The sequence below is a fragment of the Tursiops truncatus genome, chromosome 19, assembly GCF_011762595.2.
Source record: "Tursiops truncatus isolate mTurTru1 chromosome 19, mTurTru1.mat.Y, whole genome shotgun sequence".
In the NCBI taxonomy this organism is placed as follows: Eukaryota; Metazoa; Chordata; class Mammalia; order Artiodactyla; family Delphinidae; genus Tursiops; species Tursiops truncatus.
In genome coordinates this window covers 21,617,054-21,641,847 of record NC_047052.1, presented here as the reverse complement: position 1 = coordinate 21,641,847, position 24,794 = coordinate 21,617,054, and positions in this window count along the sequence as shown.

The following is a 24,794-nucleotide window of genomic DNA, read 5'->3' as shown; positions in this document are numbered from 1 at the left end:
CACCCAATGCATATGTACCTTGGAGCCCTTTTTACATGTGTTCTTTGTTTGTTTTAGTTTTGTTGTTATTTTGTTTTTCAGCCTAGCTCCTCAACTGATCAGTGGGACTCTTGATAGGAAGGGCATTTTCAGATCTCTAGGTGTTTCCTCAGGACTCAGATTCCTGTCTACTATACAGCAAAATGTGAATAAATGAATGCATGCATGCAACAGTGAGCTGTGTAGTACAAAGAGAGAAAGAAGAATCTAGGGATCCAAAGTCTTCACTCAACTGTTTAGGAACAAGCCAAGCAGAAACTTCTGAATTTTGAATAATTGTTGCCTCAATAAGCCAACAGAAAAAATGCTTTATGTATTCCTAATGGATTTGTACAGTAGAATATTCATGGTCTTTAATGGTATTGCTATGTCTAGGTCTTGGTAAAATCCTAATGACTGAGTAGAGACTAACTTTCTTAGGTAACACAGATTGCTGAGGTTCCAGTTGGCATAATCAACAACTGCCATTTATTGAAAGCCTATCATATACAAGAAATTGGAATATATTCCTCTCCATATGTGCAGTATTTAATTGTTGATATACCAATTTTATGTTCATTGTCTTAGACTGGTTTTCATAACTCCCAAAGCTGTCAGGAGCAAAGAGCATTAAGTTTATCTCCCAGATGAAAAAAGAGTTCTAGAGAGGGAAAGACTTGCATTAGACATACAAAACCAAATGAAACATAAGCTTTACCCTCAGGGAACTTCAAGTCCAGAGGAAAGCCCAGATAAGCAAACTGAAAATAGAAATTCAGTTTGATGAAGGTTGATAAAATGCTAAAAGTATTGTGGAGAATAAACAAAGAACATCTAACCCATTATTACAGAATTCAGAGAATATTTCCTAATAGTGATAATTCCCTGCTTACTGGGATCTTAGAAACCATTAGAAGTTAGCCAGAGGAACATTTGGATCAAGGATATTAAAGTCTCAGGGAGCAATGCTTCAGGTGTTTAAAGCAAGAGATAGGACTTCCCTGGTGGCGCAGTGGTTGAGAGTCCGCCTGCCAATGCAGGGGACACAGGTTCGTGCCCCGGTCCAGGAAGACCCACATGCCGCAGAGCGGCTAGGCCCATGAGCCATGGCCGCTGGGCCTGTGCATCCGAAGCCTTTGCTCCGCAACGGGAGAGGCTACAACAGTGAGAGGCCCGCATACCGCAAAAAAAAAAAAAAAAAAGCAAGAGATAAATGTTCTATTCAAACAGATTTCCTTTAGTCAAGTGAGTCTAAAACCTAAGGTGAGCTTGTAGTTTAGCAAGAGGTGCAATAAAAGAAATTGCTAAGGGCAAGATCATCGTGTCTTTTTTGTCAGACTCTAGTTGGACTTCATCTTATATGAAGATATCATGAGAAGTATGAAGAGTACATAGGAGAAGTATAAATAATTGTCAGACCACCAGTTGCAGTAATCCTTATAAGAAATCATAATGTAGTTCACTGTTCTAATGTCATGAAAATGAAAATAAAATTATTCCAGAGTTCATGTCAAGGGGATCTGCCCTTAATCAAAGAGTGCTATGCAGAGATAAAAATCTCCTAAAGTAAATACAAAATTTGAAAATGAATGAGAGGAGGGAAGGGAGATTGGTCCTGACATGATAAAGTATAAGGGGGAAGACTCAGGCTTGAAAGAAAATATATCAAAGGAGCAAAAGTGCCATCAAGAAGACCAGTAAGGAGAGAGTTGCAGCAAACAAGTTTTCTTGGATTAAGGCATTGCCAGTAGGGATGGGGAAAGGTTAATGGATGCCAGAAATTCTCGAATAGTAGAACTGTCAGGACTTAGTTACGGGTTAGATGTGTGTAGATGGGAGACGGGGAGAAGGGTAACAAGAAGAGCTAGAACTCAACAGGTTTCATGCTAACTAATGCCAGGATAAACAAAGGTTTTCCTTTTATGGAAGGCAATGGGTTCGCTCAATAATTGCTTTATCTTTCACAGAACAAGTAGTAAAAACTATGCGAATAGTTCCATAAATTTTGTGTTACAGAGAATAGTCAAATCCATGTTTTTTCATGCTAACATATGAATATGGGCAACATATTGCTAAAATATTACATCATTAAATGAAGGAACTTACTTTTTTAAAAAGATATTTTTCTCTTGTTCATACATTCAGTGTGTGTAGTTATGAGGTGTGGTGCTGTGAATACAAAGCATGCAGATAATTTGTAGATTTATGGAGTGAAGAGGGACTCTAGAGATTATTAAGTTAAATCACTTCATTTTACAAATGTGAAATTGAACGTCCAGAGAGGTAAAGTGACTCCAGTGCCAGAACAAAACACTTATTTCTTTAACCAGATTTCTAGCCACTGATTTATTCATATGACGGTGGTCCTTTTAAAAGTGTTCATCACTGAGAAAACATATTCTAATGTCTCCCAAGTCTTCAAGATCTTCTTGAAATGCCTCTGTATTTAATCAGTTTAGACTAAGCCATGCAATGGTATCAAACACTAGAACATCAGTGACTTAAAGCCAGAAACGTTTAGTTTTTATCCATGCTGTCACATCTGGGTGGGGGGCTCAGCTCTGTATTTTGTTTGACGCCCCTCCAAGTTGGAGCAGATCTTAAATACTTCCACCTAGAGGAGACCCAGGTCATGTCTACTCACATTCTATTGGTAAGAGCATGCTCATGGCATGTCTGCGTTAGAGGCATATAATCTTCTCATGTGGCTGGAAATAGGAGAATTGGGCATGTGGCTGAGTAGCATGTATATCTAAAGTGACTTTTTTGGAAATTGTCTTCATAGTCAAGATTGTGGTACACAGAGTTGGCAAAACCAAGTAAGTAATTTATCCTGTAGAAGTCCTTCTTAATAGATATTTTTCATTGAGTGTATTCTCCTGGACGGTAGAGGTGTCCGTAGGAGGGAAGGTGTGGAAGCGTACGAGGGAAGGTGTGGAAGCCCAGGAGGACTGATGAAGATAAGGTCTTATTCCTTGTATCCCCAAGGATCAGGCCATAATTACCTGAGATCCAGATTACTCTTGAGGTGATGAAGAGAGATTAAACAGAGGATATTGGTTAAAATGCTTGGCATCCTTTAATATTTCCTGACCAACATAGAAGTGAAGACTTATAATGTGTTGTGGGCTTCCCACAATGTCAAAGCCAAAAGAAAGGGTCTTAACACACAGTTCCTCTAAATATCTGACTGGTAAGAACAAAGGAAAGAAACTCCTCACATATTCTTATATATTATTTCAAGACTAAAGCAGGTAGAGAAAATGATATGAGTGCTGGCAGGTATGTGCTTCAGATGTAGTTGTCTCTAAAACAGAAGAATTCAGAGGATAAAAGTATCAGGACAAAACTCTTCTTTAAAGAAAGGAAAGGAGGTATGAGGGATGAGAAATGGATATACTATGGAACATATATCAGCAGTCACCCAGAGTGTCCTCATTCATGATGCCAGCTTCTGGACATTTTTACTACTTTTGTTCTCTGATTTTACCATTTGGATGTTTTTTGATGTCCTGGTCTTTTCAGTGGATTCTTTTCTTTTGAAACGTACCATATAGGGTAATGTTTAATGGCATTTGTTCCTAGAGACCCTGGTTCCTGGGTTTGAATTCCAGGTTTACTGCTTATTATGTGTGGCTTTAGGGAAGTTAATTTGTCTCCCTGAGCCTTGGGTTATCACTAACGAAATACTTCACAGTGTTTGAAAATACTAAATAAATGCAGATAAAGCACATGTATTATGTGCCCAAAGTGGTTAATATTTTCACTTTAACTATTATCCAATCATTACTAACACAACTACAACTACTACTGCTGCTGTTGCTACTACTACTGCTCCCACTACTGCCATGAAAATCAGTAATATTCTACGATCCACTGAAAAAAAAGTATAATGTTTCTGTTTGAAAATGTGCCCTATCATATGCACTCAGTGTAAGAACTGAGCTTGGGACATTCAAAGCCAATCCCTACTATCAGCATCACCCTTAGATCCAGTTGAACCCTTGTCCCACACCTTGAAATGCAGGGCCCCACACTTTGGAGTAGCTTCCTTGACATTTTCTATGTGTCTTTTACACTCTTTATGGGAGATGTTGCAGCAGTGGTGCCCACTGGGTAGGATGTCCTGAGCCAAGAACGTAGCATATGTGGGCTTTATTTCTTCCCTTCAGGGCACTTTCCAACCTTCCCAACCAACCCCTAGCCACTCCTTCCAAGTGGAGTTTACCAGTTTCTCAGAAGATATCTAGGACTTACATCTGTGGAGTTGGCTTGGAGCCCCATGACCACCTGAAGTTCTAAAGGACAGCCTGTGAGCAGATAACTTCTGCTGGTCAGGGCAGTTTCTCTTTCACAGGATTACATGAAATTGGGCCACCAAATTATGTGTGGTTCAAATTATTTACATATACAGGGTACCCACAAAAAATATTTTCCCAGGAACTTGAATAAAACAGACATGCATTAAGCACCTGCTGTACTGCTGTGTGCCATACTACTTCCTCAGTGACCTTGCTGAGCCTGCCCCTTCTCTTTTTCCTTCCAATGGTCTTACTGCAGTTTGTAATTCAATTTCTTTATATGTGTATATCTCCCTTGCAAACTATAAACTCCATGAGGGAAGGCACCAAAGAACTCTATCTGCAACACCTAAGATAATGTCTGAGACAGAGCAGACGCTCAAAAAATATTTTATGAATGAATGACTTTTTGGCTTTCTGAATGATTAAACTAACAAGTGTTACAGGGGGTGAATATAACACAGCCCCCCTCCACATAATAATGATGCTCCAGTTCTCTATCCCATATCAGGGTCTGAAGCCCTGCCCTAAAACATGGATTTGACATCTCATGGCGGGACTATCTACCTGTGCCTAGCAGCCGCCAGTTCTTTGCAGAAGATGCTGCACTAGTCACTATTACCTGTATCCTGATTTGGCATCCTGTCAGCTCTGGATTTAGATCAATAAAATTTTCTAAAATGTACTTGAAGTCTCAAAAAGAAATCCATTTTACTGCTGAAAAGATAAGCTTCATAATGAGATAAAATCCTGATTCTGTAGATGTAGTTCATTTAACCTCGGCTAAGGACAAAAATATGATGTATTGATTTTGATTTTCTAATAAAAATCATCTCACTTTTTTTAAACATCTTTATTGGAGTATAATTGCTTTACAATGTTGTGTTAGTTTCTGCTGTATAACAAACTGAATCAGCTATATGTATACATATATCCCTATATCCCCTTCCTCTTGCGTTTCCCTCACACCCTCCCTATCCCACCCCTCTAGGTGGTCACAAAACACTGAGGTGATCTCCCTGTGTGATGCAGCTGCTTCCCACTAGCTATCTAATTTACCTTTGGTAGTGTATATATGTCAATGCCACTCTCTCACTTTGTCCTATCTTACCCTTCCCATGCCCAGTGTCCTTAAGTCCATTCTCTGTGTCTGCATCTCTATTCCCTAGGTTCATCAGAACCTTTTTTTTTTTTTAGATTCCATATATATGTGTTAGCATATGGTATTTGTTTTTCTCTTTCTGACTTATTTCACTCTGTGTGACAAACTCTAGGTCCATCCACCTCACTATAAATAATTCAATTTCTTTTTTTTCTGGCTGAGTAATATTCTATTGTATATATGTGCCATATCTTCTTTATCCATTCATCTGTCGATGGACACTTAGGTTGCTTCCTTGTCCTGGCTATTGTAAATAGTGCTGCAGTGAACATTGAGGTGCATGTGTCTTTTCATTTATGGTTTTCACAGGGTATATACCCAGTAGTGGGATTGCTGGGTCATATGGTAGTTCTAATTTTAGTTTTCTAAGGAACCTCCATACTGTTCTCCATAGTGGCTGTATCAATTTACATTCCCACCAAAAGTGCAAGAAGAGACTGATGATGGCCATTCTGACCGGTGTGAGGTGATATCTCATTGTAGTTTTGATATACATGTCTCTAATGATTAGTGATGTTGAGCATCCTTTCATGTTTTTGTTGGCAATCTGTATATCTTCTTTGGAGAAATGTCTATTTAATTTTCTGCCTATTTTTGGATTGGGTTGCTTGTTTTTTTTGATATTGAGCTGCATGAGCTGCTTGTATATTTTGGAGGTTAATCCTTTGTCAGTTGTTTTGTTTGCAAATATTTTCTCCCATTCTGAGGGTTGTCTTTTCGTCTTGTTTATGGTTTCCTTTGCTGTGCAAAAGCTTTTAAGTTTCATTAGGTCCCATTTATTTTTATTTCCATTTCTCTAGGAGGTGGGTCAAAAAGGATCTTGCTGTGATTTATATCATAGAGTGTTCTGCCTATGTTTTCCTCAGAGAGTTTTATCGTGTCTGGCCTTACATTTAGGTCATTAATCCATTGTGAGTTTATTTTTGTGTATGATGTTAGGAAGTGTTCTAATTTCATTCTTTTATATGTAGCTGTCCAGTTTTCCCTGCACCACTTATTGAAGAGGCTGTCTTTCCTCCATTGTATATTCTTGCCTCCTTTATCAAAGATAAGGTAAACAGATGTGTGTGGGTTTATCTCTGGGCTTTCTATCCTGTTACATTGATCTATATTTCTGTTTTTGTGCCTGTACCATACTATCTTGGTTACTGTAGCTGTGTAGTATAGTCTGGAGTCAGGGAACCTGATTCCTCCAGCTCCATTTTCCTTTCTCAAGATTGCTTTGGCTATTCAGAGCCTTTTGTGTTTCCATACAAATTGTGAAGTTTTTTGTTCCAGTTCTTTGAAAAATGCCATTGGTAGTTTGATAGGGATTGCATTGAATCTCTTGATTGCTTTGGGTAGTATAGTAGTTTTCACAATGTTGATTCTTCAAATCCTAGAACATGGTATATCTCTCCAACTGTTTGTATCATCTTTAATTTCTTTCATCAGTGTCTTTCTGCATACAGGTCTTTTGTCTCCTTAGGTAGGTTTATTCCTAGGTATTTTATTCTTTTTATTGCAGTGGTAAATAGGAGTGTTTCCTTAATTTCTCTTTCCAATTTTCCATCATTAGTGTATAGGAATGCAAGAGATTTCTGTTCATTAATCTTGGATCCTGCTACTTTAACAAATTCACTGATTAGCTCTAGTAGTTTTCTGGTAGCATCTTTAGGATTCCCTGTGTATAATATCATGTCATCTGCAAATAGCGACAGCTTTAATTCTTCTTTTCTGATTTGGATTCCTTTTATTTCTTTTTCTTCTCTGATTGCTGTGGCTAAAACTTCCGAAACTATGTTGAATAATAGTGGTGAGATTGGGCAACTTTGTCTTCTTCCTGATTTTAGTGGAAATGGTTTCAGTTTTTCACCATTGAAAATGATGTAGGCTGTGGGTTTGTTATATATGGCCTTTATTATGTTGAGGTAAGTTCGTTCTATGCCTACTTTCTGGAGAGTTTTTTAATCATAAATGAGTGTTGAATTTTGTCGAGAGCTTTTTCTGCATCTATTGAGATTATCATGTGTTTTTTTTCCTTCAGTCTGTTAATATGGTGTTTCACGTTGATTGGTTTGCATATATTGAAGAAGTCTTGCATTCCTGGGATAAACCCCACTTGAACATGGTGTATGATCCTTTTAATGAGCTGTTGGATTCTGTTTGCTGGGTTTTTGTTGAGGATTTGTGCATCTATGTTCATCAGTGACATTGGCCTGTAGTTTTCTTGTTTTGTGACATCTTTTCTGGTTTGGGTATCAGGGTGATGGTGGCCTCGTAGAATGAGCTTGGGAGTGTTTCTCCCTCTGCTGTATTTTGGAAGTGTTTGCGAAGGATAGGTTTTATGTCTTCTCTAAATGTTTGGTAGAATTTGCCTGTGAAGCCACCTGGTCCTGGGCTTTTGTTTGTTGGAAGATTTTTACTCACAGTTTCAATTTCAGTGCTTGCGATTGGTCTGTTTATATTTTCTGTTTCTTCCTGGTTCAGTCTCGGAAGGTTGTGCTTTTCTAAGAATTTGTCCATTTCTTCCAGGTTGTCCATTTCATTGGCATAGAGTTGCTTGTAGTAATCTCTCATGATCCTTTGTATTTCTGCAGTGTCAGTTGTTACTTCTCATTTTTCATTTCTAATTCTATTGATTTGAGTCTTCTACCTTTTTTTCTTGATGAGTCTGGCTAGTGGTTTATCAATTCTGTTTATCTTCTCAAAGAACCAGCTTTTAGTTTTATTGATCTTTGCTATGTTTCCTTTATTTAATTTTCATTTATTTCTGATCTGATCTTTATTATTTCTTTCCTTCTTCTAACTTTGGGGTTTTTTTGGTACTTCTTTCTCTAATTGCTTTAGGTGTAAGGTTAGGTTGTTTATTTGAGATGTTTCTTGTTTCTTAAGGTAGGATTGTATTGCTATAAACTTCCCTCTTAGAACTGCTTTTGCTGCATCCCATAGGTTTTGGATCGTCGAGTTTTCATTGTCATTTGTCTCTAGGTATTTATTGATTTCTTCTTTGACTTCTTCAGTTATCTCTTGGTTATTTAGTGGTGTATTGTTTAGCCTTCATGTGTTTGCATTTTTTACAGTTTTTTTCCTATAATTGATATCTAGTCTCATAGCGTTGTGGTCAGGAAAGATACTTGATACGATTTCAATTTTCTTAAATTTACCAAGGCTTGATTTGTGACCCAGAATATGATCTATCCTGTCGAATGTTCTATGAGCACTTGAGAAAAAATTGTATTCTTTTCTTTTGGGATCGAATGTCCTATACATAACAATTAAGTCCATCTTGTTTAATGTGTCATTTAAAGCTTGTGTTTCCTTATTTATTTTCATTTTGAATGATCTCTCCATTGGTGAAAGTGAGGTGTTAAAGCCCCCTACTATGACTGTGTTACTGTCAGTTTCCCCTTTTATGGCTGTTAGCATTTGCCTTATGTATTGAGGTACTCCTATGTTGGGTGCATAAATATTTACAATATTTACAATTGTTATATCTTCTTCAATTGATCCCTTGATCAATCCCCTTCTTTGTCTGTTGTAATAGTCTTTATTTTAAAGCCTATTTTCTGTGATATGAGAATTCCTACTCCAGCTTTCTTTTGAGTTCTATTTGCATGGAATATCTTTTTCCATCCCCTCACTTTTAGTCTGTGTGTGTCCCTAGTTCTGAAGTGGGTCTCTTGTAGGCACCAAATATACGGGTCTTGTTTTTGTATCCATTCAGCCAGTCTTTGTCTTTTGGTTGCAGCATTTAATCCATTTTCATTTAAGGTAATTATCAATATGTATGTTCCTATTACCATTTTCGTAATTGTTTTGGGTTTACTTTTGTAGGTCTTTTCCTTCTCTTGTGTCTCCTGCCTAGAGAAGTTCCTTTAGCATTTGTTGTAAAGCTCGTTTGGTGGTGCTGAATTCTCTTAGCTTTTGTTTGTCAGTAAAGCTTTTAATTTCTCCATCGAATTTGAATGGGATCCTTGCTGGGTAGAGAAATCTTGGTTGTAGGTTTTTCCCTTTCATCACTTTAAATATGTCCTGCCATTCCCTTCTGACTTGCAGAGTTTCTGCTGATAGATCAGCTGTTAACCTTATGGGGATTCCCTTGTGTGTCATTTGTTGCTTTTCCCTTGCTGCTTTTAATATTTTTTTCTTTGTATTTAATTTTTGATTGTTTGATTAATATGTGTCTTGGCATGTTTCTCCTTGTATTTATCCTGTATGGGACTCTTTGTGCTTCCTGGACTTGATTATTTACTTTCCCATGTTAGGGAAGTTTTCAACTATAATCTCTTCAAATATTTTCTCAGTCCCTTTCTTTTTCTCTTCTTCTTCTAGGACCCCTATAATTTGAATGTTGTTGCATTTAATGTTGCCCCAGCTCTCTGAGACTTTTCTCAATTCTTTTCATTCTTTTTTCTTTATTCTGCTCTGTGGTAGTTATTTCCACTATTTTATCTTTCAGGTCACTTATCTGTTCTTCTGCGTCAGTTATTCTGCTATTGATTCCTTCTAGAGAATTTTTAATTTCATTTATTGTGTTTGCTTTTTGTTTGTTTGCCTTTAGTTCTTCTAGGTCCTTGTTAAATGTTTCCTGTATTTTCTTAATTCTATTTCCAAGATTTTGGACCATCTTTACTATCATTACTCTGAATTCTTTTTGAGGTAGACTGCCTATTTCCTCTTCATTTGTTTGGTCTGGTGGGTTTTTACCTTGCTCCTTCATCTGCTGCATATTTCTCTGTCTTCTCATTTTGCTTAACTTACTGTGTTTGGGGTCTCCTTTTCGCAAGCTGCAGGTTCGTAGTTCCCGTTGTTTTTGGTGTCTGCCCCCAGTGGTTAAGGTTGGTTCTGTGGCTTGTGTAGGCTTCCTGGTGGAGGAGACTGGTGCCTGTGTTCTGGTGGGTGAGTCTGGATCTTGTCTCTCTGGTGGGCAGGACTGCATCTGGTGGTGTGTTTTGGGGTGTCTGTGAAATTAGTATGATTTTCGGCAGCCTCTCTGCTAATGCGTGGGTTTGTGTTCCTGTCTTCCGAGTTGTTTGGCATTGGGTGTCTAGCACTTCAGCTTGCTGGCCGTTGGGTGCAGCTGGGTCTTTGTGTTGAGACGGAGATCTCTTGGAGAGCTCTCGCCAATTGATGTTATGTGGGGCCACGCGGTCTCTGTTGGTCCAGTGTGGTGGACTTGGTTCTCTCATCTCACAGTCTCTGGCCTGACACCTGGCCAGAGCACCAAGACCTTGCCAGACACGTGGCTCAGAAGAAAATGGAAAAAGAAAAGATTTAAAAAAATAATAAAAATAAATGAATAAATAGAATAAAATTATTTAAATAAAACAATTATTAAAATAATAATTAAAAGAAGAGAGCAACTAAACCACTAAACAAATCCACCAACAATAACAAGTGCTAAAAACTATACTAAGATAAACATAAAAATCAGAAAAAAGTCAGTCTCAGACAGCAAACCTCAAGTCTATATTTGCTCCCAAAGTCCACCACCTCAGTTTTGGGTTGACTTGTTGTCTATGCAGGTATTCCACAGATGCGCGTCCATAAGGTTGATTGTGGGGATTTAATCTGCTGCTCCTGAGGCTGCTGGGAGAAATTTCCCTTTTTCTTCTTTGTTCACATAGCTCCTTTGGTTCAGCTTTGGTTTTAGCCACACCTCTGCATGTAGTTCACCCTCAGGCATCTGTTCCTGCCCAGACAGCATGGGGTTAAATCAGCGGCTGATTAGTGTGCTCTGGCTCACTCTTGCCAGGGGGGAGGGTAGGGTATGGTAGTTATAATTGGAATGCAGGGAGAGCCTGGGTAGGAGAGGCTGGTGTGAAGTTACAACAGCCTGAGGCGTGCCGTGTGTTCTTCCAGGGAATTTGTCTCTGGATCATGGGGCCCTGGCAGTGGCTGGCTGCACAGGCTTCTGGGGCAGGGCAGGGGGTGTGGATAGTGACTTGTGCTTGCACACAGGATTCTTGGTGGCTGCAGCAGCAGCGTTAGTGTCTCATGCTCACCCCTGGGGTCCGAGCTGATAGCCGCGGCTCATGCCCATCTCTGGAGCTCCTTTAGGTGGTGTTCTGCCTTCTGTGGGAAGACAGGGAAGGAATCCCCTCTCCTCGTGCACCCCAAAACAATGGTCTCTTGTCTCTTAGGGAGGTCCAGACTTTTTCCCAGACTCCCCCTCGGCTAGGTATGGTGCACTAGCCCCCTTCAGGCTGTGTTCACGCAGCCAACCCCAGTCCTCTCCCTGGGATCTGACCTCTGAAGCCCAAGCCTCAGCTCCCAGCCCCCACCTGCCATGGCGGGTGAGCAGACAAGCCTCTCAGGCTGGTGAGTGCTGGTCGGCACCAATCCTCTGTGTGGGAATCTCTCTGCTTTGCCCTCTGCAGCCCTTTTGCTGCACTCTCCCCTGTGACTCTTAAGCTTCCCACCCTCCCACCCCCAGTCTCTGCCAGTGAAGGGGCTTCCTAGTGTGTGGAAACTTTTCCTCCTTCACCGCTCCCTCCCAGAGGTGCAGGTCGTGTCCTATTCTTTTGTCTCTGTTTTTTCTTTTTTCTTTTGCCCTACGTGGGGAGTTTCTTGCCTTTTGGGAGGTCTGAGGTCTTCTGCCAGCGTTCAGTAGGTGTTCTGTAGGAGCTGTTCCACATGTAGATGTATGTTTGATATTTGTGGGGAAGAAGGTGATCTCCACATCTTACTCCTCAGCCATCTTGAAGGTCAGTTCCATGTCATCTTTTAATAAGCAATTTATTACCAGATGCTGGGATCATCGGTCCCATAAATATTATGGTTAAAACATATTGAAAGGATAATTTCAATATAAAAATCAATAAAAATATGTAAAAAGCAATATGAATCAAGAGTAAAAGCAATTCCTTCTTGGGGCTTTATAATATTTATAAAAGAGTCCTCAACCCATTGCCTCTTCCTGAATAAAGAAGTAGAAGAGAAATATTGAAAAAATTAACAAATCAAGTATAATCATAAATAACTAAAAAAGTAACCTTAGTAGCTACCATTTATTGAGTACTCTTTGCATATTGGAAGCTCAGATTACTACAAAGAACAAGTTATACTTAGCATCAATAGCATTGCAAGCAGGAGACTTATTCTTTTACATAAATTACCATATTTAATACTCACAGCAATCCTTGGAGCTCTGAGTTTTAATGCCCATAATTTAGTGAGGAAGTGGAGACCCAGAGATGTTGTTTCACTCGTGCCAAATCACAATTAATATATGAATGTGTTTAGATCATATTTGAATTCTAAATTTGATGATCTTTCCACTAAACTGTATTGCCCCTCCCAAACACAGAAAAATACTAAAATAAATTCCATCAACTATCTCATCCATTGATGGAGCTTTAATTATTTTTGAGGAGAATTGTAAGTCTTTCTTTTTTAATGGATCATCCCCAAGGTGGTTCTCGGCTATTGCTCAGGCTAGTTTTAATAAGCATTGGCATTTAAATTCTTGCATATGATAGCAGGGACTGTATGACTGAAAGCCAGGGCTTATTTTCTGTGAGCAATGTTTAATCAAAAGTGACCCATAATTTCAAGCTCCAATGCCTACCACCACTTTATTACTAGACACTTGTTCATTTTGGAGCCTCCTCACTCAGGTTTAAAATATGGTGGCTGATCCTTAGAGAGGCTCTGTCTCTATCCCCTCTCCTCTGGCTGCCCTTTCTAAAAGCTCAGGAAAGCAACTTTCATACTTTAGTTTCTTAATCTCCCCTACTTATGACAGATGAGTCGAAAACTATTAGACTTGCTAGTGATATTTGCTTAGAGGAAGTAAAGAGTTTGTGGTGTGTTTATGTGCATACATGCATGTGTGTCCATTTGTGTGTTCTGAGAAGGAGCAGGTGAGCTTTTAGTCACATTATTATCAAAATGCAGCCTTTTTTCCAGCCTACATCAAGCCACTCTCTTGTTCAGTCCAGTATTCCAACAGAATTTCCCAACATCTCAGCAAAGGAGGATATTGTAACTATCTGACTACAATACAGCAGGGAGTATTGTCTGTTAAATCACTTATGAGACAAAAGGTACAGATTCTCTCCCCCCTCCCCTGTGATAATATAAACATTAAAATTTATATTTTATAAAAAAAATAGAAAAATAAATCAACCCTAAAGTCATAAAATGGTGCAGTTGCTCACAACATTTTCAAATTGTATGCCCACCTGTAGACATCTTCCCTTCTTCCCTCCCCTCCCTCATTCCCTCCATCCTTCCATTTTATTTGTATATGTAATTTTTTATGTCACAGATCTGCTTTTATCCAAGGGCTTAAGAGAGTTATTTTCACCATAGTACAGGAAATAAAACAACCAGAGGACTGTTTCCCAACCAGAGGGAAACAGAAATCCAGAATGACGCATGGAGAGATGATTAGCTATATCTTGGGGAGGAAGGAAGCAAGAGAAAAAGAGAAGTGCAAACAGGGAAAGGGCCAGGGAAATGGTCATATTGATGTTGGCTTTTTTATTTCCAGTTGGGGCATTGTATGTTAAATTTTGGTGGATTTATTCAATTTGTACAGTCAGGAGTAAGACGCCCATTTGGCATGCTAAGATGAAGATACTGGCAGGAACCGGTACCTTGCGCTTCTTCTAAAAACAGTGTTTGCAGTGTTCATTGCAGCACTATTTACAATAGCCAGGACATGGAAGCAACCTAAGTGTCCATTGACAGATGAATGGATAAAGAAGATGTGGCATATATATACAATGGGATATTACTCAGCCATAAAAAGAAACGAAATTGAGTTATTTGTAGTGAGGTGGATGGACCTAAAGTATGTCATACAGAGTGAAGTAAGTCAAAAAGAGAAAAACAAATACTGTATGCTAACACACATATGTGGAATCTAAAAAGAAAAAACAATGGTTCTGATGAACCTAGGGACAGGAGAAATAATAATTATTTGTTATTTTATAAGAGGAATGTATTCAGATTAGCAAGACAATTTAAAACAAATCTTTATATGTGTCATAAATGAACTTCAAAGTACATAAAAAATGTTACACTCTTTCAAAAAGTTCTGTGACTCACCTTTGATTCTTTGGGGAAAGTAGAACTAATTGCCCAGAAAATTCTGTCCCACAATTCAGTACGGGAGCTCCCTTTCAGGTGGCAGCAATAATTCTCCATGTCATGAAAAACCATTGTCATTGGAATTTTCCCTTGAGAGAAATCTGACAATTGTCAGAGTAATGGAAAAAGTCACTCAGGGGCATATCTGCGATTTCATGTTACAGATCTGAGTACACTAACTTCATCTGCACACACTACTTCTAGAATTTATTATAATTTACACCATCTGTTGGTCTGGATCCTGTGTTGATTTGTGCATCCTTTGGAAGGCAGAAGCAGAACACCTGACTTCACAGATGTTTTAAGATTCAACCAGATGCCCAGATATAAACTGATAAAAAAAGAATTGGCTAAATTTTGGGTGAATAAAAAAGAATTAAATGCAATTTTAAAATTTCCACCCACATATAAGATAATCAGGAAATGGTTTATTAAAGGTCTACAGACCGAATTTAATTTTTAGGCTAGTTATGATCTTTTTTTTTGCTTCTTTTATTGCTATATAGACTAAATTTCCAGATCATACTTCACCTCTCATGATATCAAACATAGAGCTTAAATCTTGGAGCAGAACCTCACTTGATAGTGTACACACTTACATGAAAAGCTAAATGTTTTCATATATATCTGTGAATGCAAATTAGGAAGATACTGACACTCTCTCATTCTTCTCATCTCCAGTCAAATGTCACCTATTCATACAGATTTCTTTGGTGAAACTATAAAATAATCATAAACTCCAAGTATTATCCAATGTATATCATCCATTCACGTGCCATTTATCACACTTTGAAATTGTTTGTTTTTTTGCTTTACTTGCTATATAGTCCATGAAAATTAAGCTCTAAGAGGGGCAGACCTTGTCCATCTTGATTACATCAGTATTCTCAGTATTGAGAAACATGCCTGGTAACTGGTAGACACTCAACAAATGTTTGTTCAATGCATAAAGAAAATATATAAGACCCAAATTAGGAACAAAAATGACATATATCTGATTTACATTCATTAGTTCTTTTTCTCTGAAGAAGCTCTGTCCAAATTAAATGCAATATGATCTACATATGCAATTTTAGATTCCTAGTAGCCCCATCAAAAAATGAAAAAGAAACAGGTGAAATTAATGATACCTTTTTCTAGCCCAGTAGATTCAAAATATTAACATTTTAATATGTAATCAATGTAAAATGATGGAGACATATTAAATATTTTTGTACTAAGTTATCAAAATTGTGTATTTTATATTCACATTGCGTCTCAACTCGGACAAGCATATGTAAAATGCTTCATAACCACATATGTGGCTAGTGGCCACTGTACTAGAGAGCATGGATCCAGATTATAGAGTCTATGTTGGAGTTTGGTGAAAAATAAGATGAAATGGTAGAGCTATTGGTTATAATTTGGAAAGTCTGGAATGGCAAAGTGAGTTATTTGAAACAGTAGACAAGTTATATTTTCAATACAAAGAATGAGTTGATCGGCTTAAGGAAGCCAATCACTGTACTTAAGGAAAAGCAATGTCATGCATGGTGAAAAAAGGAGATGATGAGAAAAATCGGGGTTTAGTTGCCCTTCAATAAGTGAGAAATAATAAGCATCTGAATTAAGGTAGTGACATAGACTGAGAAAGATGGGACAGATAAATCAGACTAGGTAAATATTCTCAAGTAGGCATCTATTCAATATAACGTCACCAAATCTTTATGATTATATCTATTTTGTACCAATAAACATTTCCAGGTTTCATTTAGAGTAATTTGCTGTGATAATAACAGTTAAGAATTATGAATCACTCAGCTGACAGCAAACCTGCTGAAAAGCAAATTGATGGATAAAATATGAACATAACATTTTAAAAACTGCACCTCATTATATCATACTTAGTTGGAGGCTCAAAGTAGAAGTGTTTTTTGATGCTACATCTTTATGTTCAACAGAATATAGGAGAGACTCTATATAAATAGTGATTGCCACCCAAATACTATACCTATCATCTCTGCTCATACAGAGCCAACAAGTCCATAAAGCTTGCCTCAGACCTTGTTTCCTCTGTGAATGTGTAACATTTCTTTGGGCCCATAATGTACCAGACATTGTATCAGCACATTACCTCACAGAAATCCCAACTACCTATCTTTCAACTCATTCCATCTCAGTCTGAAGGGATTTTAGATTTCTTTCAATCTATCCCGTTTTGCTAAAAAAATCAGTTACTATATGCAAAAGACTTACTGTAAACCATTCTATCTGTAAAACATTTAATATACAGTGTTTTGTTTATTCTTTGCAACAACCTTATAGAGAAGGCACTATTGTTACTCACATTTTCCAAAGAGAAAACTGAGCCTGAAAGATGGTAAATAGCTTCCCAAAGTTGGAACAAGTAGAGAAAGGATAAGAACACCATTGATCTGGCATTTTTAAAACAATCATATCAGATATCCTTTACCACTATAACATTTATAATTAAGGTGACCATCTTCAGGGCAATGCCTATGAGAGTTTCAAAAACAAGGTGATCAGTAATGTCAAATCCTACTGAGAAATTAAAGAAAGTGGGGACTGAGGACATTTGTTTAATTGCATTTCCCAAAGAGGTCAACTTTATTTCATAACTTCTGAAGCAGTATTCTTTTATTTATTTTTTTATTGAAGTATAGTTGATTTACAATGTTGTGTTAGTTTTGGGTGTACAGAAAAATGATTCAGTTATACATATATGTGTATCTATTTTTTCCAGATTATTTTCCTTTATAGGTTATTACAAAATACTGAGTAGCGTTCCCTGTGCTATACAGTAGGTCCTTGTTGGTTATCTATTTTATATATAGCAGTGTATATATGTTAATCCCAAACTCCTAATTTATTCCTCCCCCATTTACTCTTTGGTAATCATAAGTTTGTTTTCTATGTCTGTGGGTCTATTTCTATTTTGTATGTAATTTCATTTGTTTCTTTTTTTTGAAGATTCCACATATAAGCGATATCATATATTTGTCATTCTCTGTTTGTCTTACTTCACTTAGTATGAAAATCTCTGTGTCAATCCATGTTGCTGCAAATAGCATGATTTCATTCTTTTCTTATGGCTGAGTTATATTCCATTGTATAAGTATACCACATCTTGGAATGGGGAAGAAGGAAGATAGCCAGTCATTGCAGAGCAGATGTTGATTGAATAAGAAGTAATGTAGATGAGGCATTCTCAATGGGAATATCTAAAATCCCTTCCTCTATCTCTGTACAACTACATAATTTGACTCCTCAGAGAAGTCACTGAAGATAGTAATGACAATATAAGTTAGGTTATAATTACTATCCAATTTAAGCCTGATCTACTGGATAGCCATAGAAGTTCAGAATCAATAGAGGCTTAAGAAGTATTTAATATAGCATTCTACTGAAAGCCTTCAATTTTCTCTGGTATTTGCGGAAAGAGCATGGAATTTGGCATCCTGGGTTTAAATGCTGGTCCTCCATCTTTTTATTTCTTTTAATTGTTAAATGGATATAAAAATCTTTGAATTGTTAAAATGAATATAATGCAACTTTTGGTGCTACTCTGAGGTGAGAATAGAAATGTGACACATATATGTATTTATATACAGGAAGAGTTATATGTCTTATATAATATGTACTGTCTTGCCAATATAATGTCTACTTTCCCTTTCCTTTTCCCTAAAAAATCCCTAATAATGGCCCATCCACTCATAAAACAGCTCTTTGGAAGGCAGCCATGCTCACCACTAAATCATCAATGCCCCTACAACTCTTTCATTTTCAGAAATCATAGTTGTCCATGCCTAACTCTCAGAGTTGCTAAAAATAGTTTTGAAAAAAAATTCTTTGTAAGAGAGAAACAGCTACTCAATAACTTGTATCCATTGATATAAATGTCCCTTTAGCAAAGCACAGAGGGTCTCAATAGCAACAGAGAAGTTTTCTAAAGTTGAATTTTTTATGTCCCCCATTCACCCTCAAATCAAAGTCTTTTCTGTCCCAAACTATTCAGGGTAATTTCTATTATTAATTCAGCAGATGCTTTTAATTTCAGATTCAGTTTTCTACTAATCATTTACCAGCCTAACTCATTTTTAGTAGTTTGGGATTATCATCTCCTTCACTTGAAGGTACTAGGCTTCAATTAAAGCAAAGAAAAACCGATATGTTATTGTGTACGTACTTGTTGAGAAAGAGCTAGCCCTCTGAATAATGTTAGACATTAATATTTACTTCAAACTGATATACATTGATTAATTTATGTAAATGAAGGAGTATTACATAACAAGAAGAATATAATCAATTATCTACTCACATATCGAAGTCTTTGTTCATTAGTTACTTTATTATGCAGGGCCTTCCTCATACCACCACCCAGACATATGGGGGTTTGTATCACTGCTCCATCATTTACTGGTTTACTAAACCTTCTTTAACCCCAGTTACTTCACGTACACAAAGTGCTAATTGTGATAGCCACCTCACAGCCTTATTTGTGAGATTCAAAAAGAGTCCATGTACAAATTCTTAGGACTGTAATTTGCCACATAATCATAAATATTAGCTGCTATTATTTAATAGCTTTCAAAATTTTGTAATATGTAATATATTTGATGTGCGGAAGTTTAGGAGATTTAATGCAAAATTAGGAGCTATGGAAAAAGAAAAGAGTCAACATGAATGTAGCAGATCTTGTTCATGCCAATTTTATGCGACTTGTTATGCATTCTAATTTTTTTCTACAAGTCTAAATAAAATTGACATTTAGAAAAGTCACAGTGACTTGACACATTGATTTAGAACAACTCTAAATAAGTTTTTTTAATTGGCAGAGACATTTTAGCCATTAGCAAGTTTGACTGTGTAAAAAGGCCCTGTCTCCATGAGTGAAGATTTACTTATAAGGAACTCAAATAGGGATCAAACAGAAGCCAATATGTGCAGCAAAAGCAGAGAAACTAGAAAACATAGGTACTACTCCTCTTGTTCTTACACAGCCAAGGCTAATAAAGGTGTATTTACATAAAATGATCAGAGCTATTATCACATGCTGGATGGGTTATCTTATGTGAATAGTGACACTTGTGGAATTCAAAAACACTAATCATACTTATTAGTAAGACAGTCACATGGAAATCAATTAAACTTTGCACTACATTATGAATTAACACATTATTCTTGCCTTACAATCAATTTATTTCCCAAACCTATATAAAATGATTTCAATAGACAATTTAAGCAACCATAACCCTTAGATAAAGTTTTTAAGATTGTCTGGAAGTAAGTCAAGGTCAAGATTATGAGATAGCAGTTTCATTATGCTCTTAATCATTATCTATGTATTTTCCTAACTTGATTTACACAGATTTATACTCAGTTTACCTATAAAATGGAAAAAGACCCAAAACTGTGTGTACTGTGACTTACAAGACTTTTAGTCTGCCCTGGCATGAATACATATCCTTACACTTGAAATGGAAAAGATTAGTAATACTTCTTAAAGTATGGTGTATAGTACAAGAGAAATTTTCAAAGTTGTGTTTCAGTTACTCTTCTCTAGCAATAATTAAAAAAAGAATTATTTTTTAATCCAAGTTCTGAAGACTCCTTACAAGTATATATTATACATCTCTGCATTTTTTCCTTCTTTCTTTTTTTTAATTGAAGTACAGTTGACATACAATATTATATGTTTCAGATGTATTACATGGTGATTCAACATTTATATACATTACAAATTTATCACCATAGTAATTTTAGTGACCATCTATCACCATACGAAGTTATTACAATATTATTTACTATGTTTCCTATGCTGTACATCCCCATGACTTACTTATTTTATAACTGGAAATTTGTACCTCTTAATCCCCTTCATCTGTTTCACCCAACCTCACTGCATCTCTGTATCTGTGAGTTTGTTTCTGTTTTGTTTTGTTTGTTTGTTTCATTTTTTATATTCTACATATAAGTGAAATCATAGTCTGTCTTTCTCATCTGACTTATTTCATTTAGCATAATACCATAATACTAGGTCCATCCATATTGTTGCAGTTGGCGAGGTTTCATTCTTTTATATGGTTGAGTAATATGCCATTGCAAATGTATTACACCTTCTTTATCTATTCATCTATTGATGGACACTTAAGTTGTTTTCATATCTTAGCTATTGTGACTAATGCTACAGTAACATAGGGGTGCATGTATCTTTTCAAGTTAGTGTTTTTGTTTTCTTTGGGAAAATATGTGGAACTGGAATTGCTGGATCATATGTTAGTACTATTTTTAATTATTTGAGGACCTCTATACTGTTTTCCATAGTGGCTGCACCACTATGTGATATCCCTCCTTCTTGGGGCTTGTCACATGGAGGTGTGGGTCTGACTAGACCACATCTCTGCCCCTCCTTTTCATCTCAATCCGGTCTATTCTTTATATCCTTAGTTGTAGAAAATGTGTTCTGCTAATCTTCAGGTCACTCTCAGACACAGTTGTTCTATATGTGGTTGTAGTTTTGGTGTGTCCTTGGCAGGAGATGAACTCAGGGTCTTTCTGCTCTGCCCTCTTGAGCCAGACTCCACATCTCTTCATTTAAAAGTTCTTTGAAAATGCCTTTATCAGTTCTGCAATAAAAATGATGAGATATAATCTCTCATTATCCTCTTCCTCTCTCTCTCTCTCTTTTTTTTTTTTTTTTTTTTTTTTTTTTTTTTTTTAATGAACAATGGCTATTTCTTCCTGGAGCAATTTTTGTTTGGCATAAATTTAAAGACATTTCCAAAGTCAGGAAAGAATGAGGGGAGTGGGGGATTACAAAGTTATAAAATGTAAGTTGTCTTGTTAAAGCATAAAATGATTGCAGCAAATGCCACTTCAGGGAAACTGTGCCTTACCACTGATTTTTGCTAATGGAAACATCTGACAGACTCAAAGGAGAATGTTACTTCATGATTACTAGGGCAATGCCATTATTCAAAACCTCAGTATGATTTTAACACTAAGGACACAGATCTAATGGCCAACGATGCTATGTTCTCTTAGGCAATGAACAACTCTTAAAAGATTCAGGAGTATCAGTTAGAAGGATACCCAGCCTTAAAGTCAGGCTATGAATCTTGATTTTTTTCATGAACTTGAACAAGTGATTAAACTTTTCCAAGCTTTTCAGGATTTTGGAACTCTCTCCTACTTACTCACCTATATATCCTAATAATCATTTATTCAACAAATAATTATTTATTGCTTGATTTATCCATTCATTCAGGAAATATTTGTGTAATGACTTCCGTTATATTAATAAATGCATGGCGACTCTACAAAAGTTTTACTACTGACTACAAACTTTAGTTTAGCTGATGAGTCATAAAATTTGCTTTAACATACTGACATATAACTCTTCATTTTAATCCTGGAGTATGTATCTAGAGCTCCAGTGTGAAGACATTTTGCCCTTTGCCAAGATTATAGATTTATAGTCCATTAGAATAGTGAGACTCCTTCTAATAGCTCAGAGTTTTTTCTTTTTCTTTTAGTTTTTTCTTTTTTCATAACATTTTCATGTTACTGATTCTATGATATGTTTTAGCACTTTAATAAAAATTGTGTCACACTTTCTAATGAAAGTGTCTTATCTCTCTGACATACTGATATCCATTAATTTCCCAACACTTTCTCTGATCTACAAAGTGCAAAGTGCTGGGGAGCATCATGATATTTCGGACATTAGCTTTCACTCTTTCATTCTCCAAATAAGTACTGAGTACCTGGGTATACTTTACTCTGGCCCTGGAGATATAAAGGCTAAATAAGTCAAGGTCTGTATATTTAGAATCTTATAGTTTAAAAAGGCAAGCTGAAATATTAAGGCAACTACCACTAAAACAAGAAAGAATGTTGTGTTTATATTAGGAGAGCAGCTCAAAGAATAACAAAAATTCTTTCAGAATAAAAACTAATTGCTTCTAAAATTATTGATATATTTATTTGATATGCCTTACATATTTTAGTCAATTGTTTCCAACCTAAATAATTGAAATCTTATATATTCAAAATAAATCACAGTATTCATTTGTCTTTCTAAATAGGGAACTATCCTGGAATATCTGCCCTATATTTTTTTTAAATTTGTCCATGCTGCATGGCATGTGGGATCTTAGTTCCCCACCAGGGATCGAACCCATGCCACCTGCAGTGGTAGCGTGGAGTCTGAACCACTGGACCGCCAGGAATGTCCTATATCCTGGAATATCTAATAATGATGTATTCTAAACTAAATTACAGATACTAAGTGTCAGTTTACAGACTCAGAGAAATAGGTGTATTCACTGTCAGTTTAGGGCAAATATAGCTTCTTTGCTCATTTGCTACAGTATAACAACCTCAAAATTGTTTTAGGTTTCTTTTATTTTATCAGGGTTAGAACATACTATTGATACATAAGGACTGAAAGGAAAGGGGAATTTTAACAGAGGAGATTTTTTTTTTTTAATTTGCTTGGCATTGAGGAAATTTTGCAAACAGCCCCAGTGCATCCCAAATTTATTTACAAATTCTAGGCTCTTATTTATTTTTAAATATTGTATTGAAAAATAGTTGCTAATATTCATTGAAAGCTCATGTGCAGAGCTCTCTTCTAAGTGTTTTTGAGGTCTATCTTATTTAATTCTGAAGGTCATTACATGAGGCATTTTTCACAGATGAAAACTCTTGAATCATAGGAAGGTTAGCAGCCTCTGTGAACCAGAGCCTGGCTAAATTTCACAGTCTGAGATATGTCTTCCCTGGTAGATGAGCCACAAGATAAGTAGCTGTGGAGGAGTTACAAGTCTAAGTTCTTAACCAAAGGGAGCTGTTGTGCATGTGAAAATTGACCCAACTACTTTGTAGTCAAATCAGCATATTTCACAGTCACTTCTTTTTTGCTTTATCTGCAGAATCCGCACATGGATCTACTTAAAGTTAAGTTACACATGGAAACCTGGTTTAATTGCAACTGAAGTGGCACTTTTTCTCCTGCTCAGTGTTACTGCTACTGCAGGAAGAAGTGACTTTCTGTGAACTATAATGCACAGCTTATAATACTGTATTACACTTGGATGCTACAGAGTTCTTAAGAAATTGACAGTGTACCTCTGATCTTTGACTTGGTACTAGGATAGTGTGTGGGGTAGACTCTTATACAGTTGAACTAGTAACATAATCAAGCTCAAAGCAAAATATGCCCAAACAACCAATTCCTCATTAATTGAACTGTATCATATAATATTGTATATTTTATTATATCATTCTAGTTGAAATCAAAAGTACAACTATCAAATATGTTATTTTTAGAGTAACGTTAATATAAAGTTATCATGTCACCATATTCAGTATTTCTTAGAAATGTGCTTGGTAGAAAAAAGGCTATATTTGTAGAAATTATCATATTTTTTATTTATTAAAATTTGATGCCAGATAATTTCACATCAGTGCTCAATACTGTTCCAAGATTGGAAAAAGTACTAAACCATTATATGGAATCTTAATTGAGGATCTGGGTACTTAAATTGTTTTGAATGTATATAATTTTTAAAGAAAACACAATAATGGGTATTCCTCTGAAACCATTTTTTAAATGGTTGAAAATATTCTAAAATTTGGATATGATTAGTTTAAGAGTGTGGCCTGCATGTGACTATCGCCAACACTATAAATTGAAACTGTGTGGGTCCAAATAAATTAACTAATATTTAAACTTCATATACTCTTTTCTACTTTAAAATGCCATATCTAAACTATTATCCAAAGCCAAAAAACGAGGGAGTCTAATGAACTGAGAGGAGTTATTTACTTATTTAACTATATACATATATAATTCCATATGTGAAAAAGCTATTTCTGAAAATGTATAGCCATCTTTATCATTGTTTTCATTCTGTGGCTACTCGTAACTAGTTGAGACATTCAAGAGGATTTCACTTTGGTAATTATATTTCTGAGGAAATATATTCACCAGGAAAAATGTTGTGTTGTTAAAAAATAATTATTCATAGAGTAGGTAGGAAGCCAAATAAGTTGTCAGGTACTGAACAAATTTCCCCACCCAAACTTGACACTCTCCAACTCTCTGAACTTGGGGAAAGAAGAAAGGGATTATAAACTTTGAGTAGATACTAAGATCAAGCACACAGGAGTATGTATTATATAATCGAATCCTATATGCTGGACAGTCCTGTCTCCTCTTGGAAACC